This window comes from Anser cygnoides, chromosome 5, assembly GCF_040182565.1.
Source record: "Anser cygnoides isolate HZ-2024a breed goose chromosome 5, Taihu_goose_T2T_genome, whole genome shotgun sequence".
NCBI classification, from domain to species: Eukaryota; Metazoa; Chordata; class Aves; order Anseriformes; family Anatidae; genus Anser; species Anser cygnoides.
In genome coordinates, this window is record NC_089877.1 from 41,617,363 (window position 1) to 41,629,538 (window position 12,176).

The following is a 12,176-nucleotide window of genomic DNA, read 5'->3' on the forward strand; positions in this document are numbered from 1 at the left end:
CTGTGTGGTTTGGGGAGAAGTCTCAGGATTTCTGAACTCTGCTTTAAGGTGGAGGCAGAGGTAAAAGATTATTAAGTGTCTAGGAATTTATTGCTAGAAGAACCAACTGTTTGGCTTGAGACATTGGGTTCAGCCTTGCTCCAAAGAACACAGTGTTTTCTTGTATTCCCTTACAGCCTGAAAGCACATTTTGAGTACTTTGTGGAATACACCATTTGTCTTCACTTTTCTACCTTCCTGATACTGCAGATTTCAAAGCATATAGACCCATTCTGGTTTCACTGTGTACTGTTTCACAGCTTTACATGTGGATTTCTTTCTTTTTGTTGCTCAACAAATGAGGATTCTTCCCAATCCTACATTTACAGGAGCTTTTAAAAGAATTGTTTAAAAGAACCTGATTGCCCTCCTAGTTGAAGGGCATGAAAAACAGGGTGAAAGAGCAACACTGGAAAAGATGATAGGTATCCTGAAGAGAAAAAAAAAAAAAGTGAAAGATGGAGGAAATGCAAACCAGATATGGGTGACTGTGTCATATCTACTTCTACTTTGTACGTGCTTCATTCCAGTAGTGAAGAGTTACTCTTTAAGAGACAGAATATTCTCAGAGAGAGAGAAAAAAAAAAGAAAAAAAAATAGAAAAAGCTAGATGATGCCTGTTATGCTTTGAAAGAAGTGGAGATTATGGGTGCCTGTTGCATCAAATCCAGAGAGGTACTGAACAAGTGTAATTCTTCTCACCAGATGTATAGTCTTTTTCACAATATTGGTATGTACTTAAAATGTATCTAATCCTGCAAATCCTGAAAAATTCCTACAAAATCCTGCAAAATTCTTCAGACTCCGCTCACTAGTTTTCTAAGACAAAGCCACTGTTTGAATCCAGATTCTTCTTTTGGTGTTGTTCTCATAAAGGAGGGAAATGTTGCCATTTCTTGTATTTCTGCTGTTGTGAAACTGACTGTAGGAGCCTTCTGAAATTATGTTTTGATCACAAGTAATTCTGAGTTAGTGCATGTATTTTTACAAATATAGTATGATTAGTAATGCACCAAACACAAAGTAACATATAATGTGAGAGGCTGTACTGATGCATAGTAAGAGATCTTCTATAACCTAAAAATCTGAGGAGACCTGATGGCAGGTGAATGGAAATATCACTGCGCTCATGTGCCCAGTCACATGGGACATCTATTACAGAGACTGGAGATTTAATCGAAACTCAGTGTGAGAGCAGTTCCTCAATTACTGGGCTAATCTTTATTTTTCTGTGGTATACTTCCTATCTCAGTGTAACACATTGCACATATTACCATAATGACTTTCTCATAATTAATTTGAACATAAGAAAGGTTTATTTTCCTTGACTATCATAAGTTATACCTTTCATATAACATCCTGTGTTCTTGGATACATTATGTTCAAACGCAAATTTGAACAGCTCTATCTTTACAACTGAGTCTTGTACTTGTCACATTCTGGCAAATACTACTGATTTATTGAAGATAGTAAAGAAGCATGGAAGCTATTAACAGCAGCCCTCATCAATAACCCATCTGAACTCATAGCATACAAAAAAGATATTACAGAAATGGTATCTTTATGATAGTGCTCAAACTGCTTCCTAGCACAGGCGTTTAACTGATACAGAGGATGTGAACTGAGATTTCATTTGCAGTTATTTCACCTCCATGATTATAGTGAGGCCAACCCAAGAACTAACAGAGATAAATCTGTCTTTATTAAAGACAGTGGAATGAAAGAAAATTATTTTCATGAATAAGTTAAAAGTGATCAACATAAATCTCTAGCTTATTAAAATTAATAAATAAGACTCTAAGTGAAAACTTCTCAATGTCCAGCTTGATTTGTCTTCAGTATTTTCTTGTGATTGTTGCTTTTGCTGAGCAGCTAGTGTGGACTGGGAAGCATTAAAAGGCATAGCTCATTGCTCTCTAATGGTAGGGAAGGCAAGAAGCAGGGTTGATGAACTCAGTATTTTGCTGGGCAACACGAGTGATCTTTATGATCAAAGCAGACACGTATTTGTCAGTATTTATTTGACTGTTCCAGAGAAGTCAGATAAGCCCTCTGTAACCCTTTTTCCTGGAGCTCTGTGCCAAAATGACCCACAATCACAAACAAATGCAAAAATGAAAAATCTTTGGGGATCAAGTCTAAGCAAGCGATGAGGGAGACATCCCTCCAGAAAACTCCTGAATTAGTGCTTCCTACTCTGGTTCTTCTTCTCTAGGGAAAACTCCTCCTGAAGTGTGAATTTTCACCTGGACAAACTACCCAAAGACTACTCGAACTCCATGGTGAGAAAATTAGTGCTGTATCAAGCCTTTTTCTTACACTGTGCTGTTCTCCCTTCCTGCCTCCCAGACACACTAGGTGTTTGGGATGCAGAACAATAACATATCCAGCCACAGAGCCTACAGCCACTCCTGGGTAACTGTCTGGAAAGCAACTGTTAATTTTTTCTATTCCAGACTAATTGGCAATTTAAAAGCCTCTTTGAAAGCAGAAACAGTCTTAGGGAAGGTTTGTATGTTTCCACCTGGGCATTTTTCAAAATTGATGCTGGACAGCATATATCATTAATAATGATTTATTTCTTATTCTGTTACTTAGGCTGCAATTAGAGTCTGTGCAAAATGCTTTACAGAACAAAGACAAGTATAAAAGCTGTGATGCCCACACTGTGTAACTCAGAGATCTCAGGGACCTTCTTTCTCAAACAGGAAAGAATGTGTCAGTCCTGTGACAGTTGAGGCTACAGATGGGAGTGTCCACTTAAAATGAGTCCTTTGAATAAAGTGATGTGCTAGGACCATTTCTCTGTGCTCTACAGTATGTTGCAAATCAGAGCAGCCAAGTGCATCTGGCACATGGGATCCTAGAGCAGGATGGAGATCTTGATGCTGTGTGGTAAGTTAATGTGATATGGAACTAGCTTCAGGGGCATCACAAGACTAAAATGAGTTGCAAGAGTTTGAATCATGGAGTGGAGACTCAGTAGACCTGAGATCTGCAAAGACTGGAGTGTAGATACCCCTTAAGTCTGGGTATGAACTGTTAGTGAACAATAGGACACAGTTTCAAGGACTTGCTCACCAATATCTTTTGTGAACTGGGAGTTCTATTTTTATATATAGAAAGACACATAATGATGGACAAGAGCAGAGGACCAAAGGCAAGGTGGAGAGATAATGGAGCTAACTTGCTCTGCAGATGTTGCTCATAGTCTTGCACTTCCCTTTTTTGGGTGCAGAACTGAGGGAAGAAGGGAAGACAGGTGCATGGCATTGTTAGATGTTGTAGCTGGAAAGAGGAAACAAGATAAAGAAGAAATATAGATGAATCCAAATAGCACTAGTAAGACAGAAAAAATCAACACAGTCTGTCAGTGTGCCCTTTCATATTATGGTTTTTATTCTGGTTTATTCAGTTTGTCAGTGTAATAGAACTTTCATGAAAGTTTTGTAGCTTTCAAAGGATCATTCTGAAAGACCCATAGCTATTCTGCTCACTGGGTTGTGAAATGAGGAGTACTGTGGTAACTGATGGGAACTGTTTCCAGAGAAAATAGAGGAGTAAGGACATATGGGTGCTGTACATCCTTCGATATCTTGGCTGTGTCGGCTATAGCATGCCTTTGTGGGTTTGGTCATCTGTATGTTCTCTGGCCTATATTTACTAACGACTGGAATTCACAGGAGCCACCATACTAAGTATGAGGCTGCCTAATGCAACGTACTGCAGAGATGAGCAAAAAAGGAATTAGATGTCTCTGTACTGAATGGAAACACCTGTTCTACCTGGAGTTCAGCTCTTCCCTCCAAACTGAGGAAGGCTGGAAGCATTGTACTCATCGGTGCTCAGTGGTGATAACATTAATTTAGAAGATAGATTCAAGGACTTTCTCTTTATGAATTCTAGTCTTGAGCTCCTGTCAGTCATCACCGGAAGAAGTGCTGTAATCCAAGACAAATGTGTGGCAGGTAATTCCCGGTAAGTTGTTGAACTGTCATTAATAGTACATAAGCTATTCAGTCATTCAGTATTCACAGAGCAATAGAAAGAGTGGCTGTGACCTTGTAAATTAGTGAGGGTGCATCTGTTTGATCAGAGGGCTTGAGTTCTGGTCCTCTTCAAGTTAGCATGAAAACATTTCACAGAGGACTAAACAGCTGCAAGAGAAGATCCCAACAATCAGATTCCCAAATATTTTGGGCAATAATCTTGTGTATCAGCAAGAGGGTCTGACTCTAGGTGTCCACTGTGCTAGCTCAGGGTTCTAATTACAGGCTGCTACTTGGACTGACGTGATGTCTGCTGCTGAAGTGAATTGTTCTATGATTGTGCCTGTGCCAGTCTGGGAACAGCATAAAGGCAGAAAAGCATCTGCTTCTGACACCAGGACTCCTGGTAAGCAGCGTTTTAATACATTGTTTTGTATTTCTTACAACTAATATTAACCTTGTTGCTATTAATCTAGTTTTCAAGATTAGCTATACTTCTTGTAATACAATCCCTCTGGCTCCTGTGTTGAGTTTACATCCAACACTGAATATTCAGGAAGCTTCATCAACTCTGTCTTTTGTACAAGTGTCTTTATAGGAAACATTAAAGAGATTCAGTGCTTCCATCTGCCCTTGAGGAACATCAGAAGGAACCCCATTTTAACTGGTGTGCTCTGTCTACGAGGGCTCTTATTTCTCAGTTAGTCAGGTTTTGACCTGCATTGCAGATTAGCCTTTGCACTTATCCCCCCCACTCTTTTTTTTGCTAACAGTTTTCTGGCCTTATGTTAAATGAATATCTGGCTTCATTTTAGGTCACCACATTTCCTCAATCCAGAAGATGATTGGCATTATCAAAGAAAAAATCTAAAAGTACTTTGGTTTCCTGGCACCCCACTGTATTGCTTTTCTGTCATCTGTGAGCTGAGATGGTGAAATAAAGATTATTTATAGCATAACTCTTAATCCCTTTGCTGCTCAATATTCTCCATAGTTATGCCGTTAAATATATACTATCTATTAGCTTTATTGACCTCAGACTTAATATTACTCATTTATTTTCATTAAGTTCCATTTTCCATTTCCATGTCAAATCATATAGGACATCAAAATCTTTCAAAATCTGGACACAGTATGCCTGAGTAGTAGCTGCATCTTAAAATTATTATTGTTAAATTCGATATATCCTTTAGACAGTAGCATGAAAATAGTTAAACATTTTTCAAGTATGACAGGTTATATATATATATATATAAAATCCTCAGAAATCTACAGCTAATAAGAAAAAACTCCCACACTTTTCCAGTTCAGTAAGTTAGTCACTGTTACTTTACAAGCGTGGTTTTCTTGTTGTTGTTGGTTTTTAATGGTATTTTAGCCCTCATGCAATTTTATCATAGTTATCATCATAGCTGAGTCTTTTTTCTTTCAAGTAAAAACTAAGCTCAAGGCAAAATTTGTGCTTTCATGTTTGGTTACCCTAAAACTGTGATACAAAGTGGAATTTGCTAAATCAGTTGGAACGTATTTTCTGGTCTAGATGTGCAAAAATGCCTTCTTTTAGTCCAGAAGAAAATGGAATTCAGGATGTAGAGATCTAAATCCTGCCCTCTCCAGGGTAAAACAGCTAAGCCACGTATATTCTGGTGTTGATATAGGAGGAAATAGAAGGTTTCTCATTTCTTATTTGAGCTGTTTTACAGTAAATGCTATTAAACCTTCCCTAGAGTGGTTGTGTGTTTTATCTGCTTGCTGAGTCACTGATCGGCCAGGCCACTACCATGCTTCTGATCTGTTTTGGAAAAAACTTCACTATTTTGTACGACTCAGAAAAATCATAGCAGCTAAGACTGACTAGGTGCTATCTCCTTCTGACTAGCTGATTAGTGGTTAGAGCATTCATTTAGGCAGTAAACAGTTCATATCTTCTCAGCCAGTGACCAGCTCAAAATTCCTCCTCTCTGGTCAAGCTTGCTCAGCCTCAAATGATTGGACAGCTGCAGAATAGCATTTCCTTCAACAGTTTTGTGAATTATATGTATAATTTCATTTGCTTGTTTTTTCCCATGCACACCCGATATGATTCTTAATACAAAAATGTAAATGAAACCAAGTAGTTTTGGATAGTTTCCCTCAAGAAAGAAAGACGTGGTTTGGACTGAAGTCTTCCAGGTTTTTGTTTCATTTGCCGAATTGAAAAATTAGTTATGAGCACAGTCTTAATTACTTCTTAGTGCTGTGATACTCATACCATTAATCGTGGGACTGTTTGAACATTCCCTGTCCCTGTACAGGTTAGATACACTTTCCCTCACAAAATTTAACTGAATTTCCAGATCTAGATACCACAGCAAGGTGAGGACAAAGCCTACTGATTACTAAGGAACAAATCCAATCCCTTTCACTGTCTCCTTGAATTTGAGGAGTCTTTCAGGAATGGACCCATGCTGAGTTCTCCAGTTCTGTTAGATTCTCTCACTACCAGTCTAAAGGCCAAGTGTAAGAGTGACATGGAAAACTAGACTGAAACTTGCAGTAGAGACACTGTTCTACCCATTCTGTGCCTTCCTCAGAAAAACAGAGAATATAAGGCCATGCTGGAGTAAATGTATTGCCAGTTAAATACCCCTCACTATTCCTGAGTCATGTCTGAGTCCTTGAAGTTAATCAGCAGGTTGGCACTGTGTAGTTAGAATGTTTGTTTTCCAGCAATAAATGATTATCTTGCAACATCCTAGACTTTGAATTTATTTAACCAAGGACACAACCATGTAACTATTTCACAGGATCATATGAGGTTTTGGATTTTAACAAATATAATTTGGTAGTGTAAAATAGATGTCAGATGAAAAGAGAAATAGTTTTGGAAGAACAATGTTCCCCACTTTGAAAACTAGCTCAACAGTAATTTAGAAAACAGGGAAGAGAATGAACAAAGGTGGTCATAATTCCAGAGAAATAAATCAGCATTCAGCATGAATAAGTGTGTGAGAGACTCGCAGTAAATGAGTCTTTAATTCTGTGATACTTTAGAGACTTTTTTTGAGAACCTAAAAATAAGAAAATAGATAGACCACAATAAGGCTTTTACTAGCTGGGCTCTTGTATACATAAATTTTAACCTGAAATTTTCTGCCTGTAAAGAGTTTGGCTAATGGCACACTGTACTTACAGGTAGACATTTTCAAAAAGTAGGCAGGCGTCTGACTGCTGCCCAATTTTACTCTCAGCTGGGGAGTAGAAAAACTCTTTGGCTTCCCTAATTTGCCTGCTGTCTAAAGCAGTAAGCAGGTTTTTTTTTAAAGTTTCACATTAAAGTTCCTCTTTTTATGTTACAGAGCGCAGTGAATCTGTGTTGCCATGCAGGAGTCAAAAGGGGTTAACGACAAACCTTTTATCACCAATGAGTAAAGAAATTCCTCAAAATCTAAGCCTTGCTCTCTGCAATTCTTCTCATCTGTGTTTCTTCCTGTTATACTCAAAGGTCTGCAAGGTATGTTTAGAGCATTCTCTTTGACTCTTACATGAGCGCTTTGCTCAGGAGAGCACAAAGCAGGAAAGAATGCAGCAGATTTGCTGCCTTTTTCCATTCAGCATGTTGCTGCCTCACATCTGTTTTGGAGTTCCTTTTCCCTTCTCTTCTCATATGTAGCCTCTGTGATGGGGAAGTGCCCCTGTCGTGGACCTCTCCTCTCCACCTTCCCCTGCTACTTAGGTCTCAAAGAAGGGAATGAAAGGGAAGAGGTACATAACAGATGTCTAAAGGGGGATATGCAGAGGGACAGCCAAACCTGACATGAGGTATAAAGACAAGACTAATCTGGTAAAATTAGATTAGGATGAATAGCCAGTTGGCAGATGCACATGTAAAAATGTGGCAGATGCCCTTCTTTCCTGTACTCGATCCACATACTCCCTCCTACATTTTCAGGTCTCTTCAAGGTTGGGGGAGGATGTTCAGAGCTATATCTATCTCCAGACATAGCTCACAGGGTGCAGTTCTACCACCAATCTTCTTTAGCTGTAAATCCAGTTCATAAAGTTGTTTCTCTCCCTCTTCCCTTCCCAACCCTTCTGTCAGCTGGAATATTTTTTGTTTTCTTTGTGCATGCTGCACTTCACTACTCCATCACTATTGCTTTTTAAAATATTTATGAAAAAATTTCTTTCCTTTTCCATGTAATTTTTTCATGAGTCTGTTGTAACCCTTTCAAAACTGATTAAAGTCACTAACTAGTCCACAGTTAACAATTTATTTATTTATTTATAGTATTTTTCTATTATCACAACCTGTCATTGTATCAAGTACAATGGTAGGAAGCGTGTAAGTGATATTGATGGTGCTAAAACAGAATGAGTGATCACACTCAACATTTTAAAGAGCTGTAGATATTAAGGGGAGATGTCAGCCACGAGTTTATAGGTTCCCATTTTAATAGGGAAGTAGTTTAGTCCTACCCATCCTGCTGTTTCATAAAGCTGAGCCAAAGATAAAGATTACCAGGCAAGCCTGTTAATAAATATGTGGTCAGAAAACACAAAGCAAAGTTTTTGGAACACCATTAATTTTCAATTCAAGGAGCATAGTCTTTGAGTACTAAGAGCAGCAAACCTCAGCACATATGCCAGAGCCATTTTGAAAATTGGCTAAAGCTGGATGTTGCTGTTCAAAACCATGACTGTAAACTAGGCAAAAAATGCTTTTATTTTAATTACAGTCCACAGTATTTCCAGGATTTCTATTTGTTATTACCATTTATACTTGGACCTGCATTTGTACTGTTTGCACATTCTACATTCTCCAATATTGATATTTTATTTCATTATTCAGCTTTGGAAGATATATACCCTAACTTCTGTTTCATGCACTTCTGTGGCATGCTTTGACTAAATACTTTTAGTATTCTATGTAAATAAGTTATAAATCAAAGCCCTTCACTGTTTACAAATGGAAATCTTGCTCAAAAACCATGATAGCACGGTACCTCCCAATGCATATACAGCTTGGCGGTTCCCGTTCCATGATTTGCTCTGTGCATATATTTAACCTGATGAACACAAATTGTTCTATTGGGACTACTCTTCTGTTTGAAAATGTTTGCAGTGCAAGTACTTGTGTTGAGGTTAATGCATAATGGAAAGGAAAAATGAAAATCTTGCGGTTAAGCCACTGAACTAAGAGACAGGTTTTTCTCCTGCTCTTTGATTAGGGTACTGAGCTAATTTAGGCCAGTGGTATTTTTGGAGCACTCACCTAGATAATGCCACCGTAGCAGTGATTGTTCTCTGTGTTGGGAACCTTCTAAAAGAGATTACTGTGTTGAGGTAGAGCTCTGCACTCTATATACTTTGAGTCTGGTGTAGGTAATGACCTAAAGAGCAACACAGAGTCAGAGCTTCTCAATAGAACAGATTTTGGCAGGGTATTGTGAGGCATATGAAATTGATATTGTTAAAGTGCTCCATGAGTCTTGGAGGAAAAACACTGTATTATGAATGATGATCACACTGATTTTTCTCTTAGCTCCTAGTTGCTTAGCTCCTGGCTATAGTTCAAGCCTGGTGTTAAAATATTCTCTGATGTAAGTGTTTGCAATCTCAATAAAAGCCAATTTCATTATTCAACAGAATGTATTCAACTGAGTATAATTATGTACTTCAACCTTACTGCTACCGCTCTGACACAATTCTGCTCTTCCAAAACTTGGCTGCAGTTTGAAGAGATGGGCAGTTAGCTTGGCGCAGTCTTCAATGGTGCAAAATTTTTGCTATGCTTTTTGATACTAATGAAATGGCAGTCAAGCAATCCAGCCTTAAAGATCATTTGATGTCTATGTCTTCTTCGTTAGCTATAATGTGTTTTTTTTGTTTGTTTGTTTGTTTTGTTTTGTTTTTTAGAGAGACTATGGGGTCATTGAACACATCTGGACAGATTGCTGATGTGTAGAAACCTGCATGGAGAAGAGAGTAGGACAGCTGTAAGAGAAATCTGTGTTCCTGAGCACTCCTGAAGCTGCTCTTTGAGAGAAATGTAGACTTACTCATAGACTTGAGGCCCAGACTATATCAGAGGAACATTTAGTCCGAAATGATGTCTCATAGAGTAATGTATTCCACTATAAACCATTTTCTCTAACCTTCATATTATTCTTCTCTTCTTCACCTTTTAAAGCCCTCTTTTTCACCTTTTAAAACTCTCTTTTATTCTGCACACCTGATTAACTCAGCATAATTCTGGTATCAGTCACATCAATGTTTTCATAGTATTAGTTAGCTGTCTGTCTTTTCTTTCTGTCCAAATACGATTCATATTACCTGACTATGGACATATGCAATGAAGGGATATGTATCTGGGCTAATACTCTGGACTTCTTTTACAGTCACTGGGAAGAGATAGAGAACAGTTTAATTGCTTCAGCTTTCTTTTAGCATCACATTTATTCTAACTTTGAGTAACAAGGAATTGCATCCCTTCTGGACTTGCACAAAATCAGAAATCTTCCACTATTTCAGGTCAGAGTATGAGGAAAATCACATTATCTGAAGTATAGGAAATGTACAATAAAATACTAAGATGTTTTGCCATAAAGATAGCCATGTGCACAAAATTATTACATTATTATTGCACTTCTGCCAGAGTTTTAAGAGAATAATTTCAGGCTGAAAATTGTCAAATTTTGCTTGGCTTGGATGAATGTACTCCATTCCCAATTACTGGTACTGTGTATCTGATTGACTCATCATAAACCTCAAGTAAAAGCCACATAATTCTACAAAAAAACTATATCAGACTCTCCTTTGTATTTTGAACTCTGAGAACATACTATGGTTGGAAGAAACATTTATAAACACTTAAAGAAAGTCTCATCTTCATTACCTCCAAAAGGCTTACCAGTTATATGGAAATTGATCTCAGATATTTACAGAACAAAAAAGACAGCTAGCAAACAAGAGGACACCTTAGAATTAAGAATCTATCTTTAAAGTTTGTTCTAAGCCAAGATGTAGTTGCAAGTAAAAGTAATGATGTAATTTCAAATGTGTGTTTCAAAGCACGAATCTGTAAAAACAGAAAGCTGCCAGGTAATTGCATTTTTTAGTCACAACAAGCATAAAAGAATGGTATATGGCTTCTCATAAAGAACTCTCAGTTACTTGGCTGTGTTAAATGGCTCCAAGTACTGGCATATATTTGGTGTTGCATGCTGGGATGGTATAATATGCCTTATCAATCAGTTTTGGGAAGGTCAAATGAGCTTCACTGCTGTGAATGGATTTGCTGATGTGTTACATAGGCCACATTGGTGGCCTACACTTGATGCCAGCACCTGGTCAACATAAGATGTTGTTGCCAAAGGTGCTTTACAAAGCAGACGTGCTACTCAGCCTTTTAAAGACAATGTTAGTAACTGGAGGATTATGTTGTCTGAACACTGGAATGTTACACTGAGTTCAGCGACAATCCACCTACATTTGTTCACCTGTAGCCAAAGGGTGGGTTGGCTGGGGCAGAGGAAATCAAACCATGGTATGTGTGTATTTTTCACTTTAAGGCGGGAATTATGTACACGCACTGTGTCCAGAAAGCTGCACAAAGTGAAACTTCGTATAGTTAGATGGCTCCATCATGGCTTTACATTTGTAACTATCCTTCAAACGAAGTTTTAAATATTCACAGCAGGATATATATTTTAATATATAATATACTTTGACATCATTTCATGCAACAGACTAATTTCAGTAAGACCTGAACTGTGAATGAACTAGAAATACAAATGATTTGCTGTGACCTAGATCCTGGATTCTCTGTGGATAATACTCCGTAAAAAAGACAGTAGCACTCTTTCTGTTACACTTGAAATGAAGGTTTTCATTTGTTTTCATTTGTTTGTTTGTTTTTAATGTATTAAAAAAGTGATCAATTAAATAAAAAGCCAGCAATTCAGGAACATTTGTCAGTTTCGTCCATATTAGGATTAAACAAGCCATAGGAAGATGTAATCTGTGCCATTTGACTGTTTTTCAGCTTAGTGGAGTCTAGGTATGGTCATCACAAAAAATAGATCTTACTGGCTTTTCTTAATTTTGTGTAATTGTGAAGTAGCTTGCACATTTAAATTAAAAAAGAACAAGATGATTTTTCAACAG

At 37.7% G+C, this 12,176-nt stretch overlaps 1 long non-coding RNA gene across 3 annotated transcripts in view; it reads left to right on the forward strand.

The window, feature by feature from the left end:
* LOC106038773 (uncharacterized) overlaps window positions 1-12,176 on the forward strand; it is a 72,551-nt gene that overhangs the window by 18,846 nt on the left and 41,529 nt on the right. For 2 of the 3 annotated variants that reach the window (XR_010831858.1, XR_007161799.2), the window contains 2 exons: window positions 4,314-4,434; window positions 9,927-10,131. This is a non-coding gene — a long non-coding RNA (uncharacterized lncRNA). The remainder of the gene's footprint in view (window positions 1-4,313; window positions 4,435-9,926; window positions 10,132-12,176) is intronic. The other variant, XR_010831859.1, reaches the window with a different exon arrangement.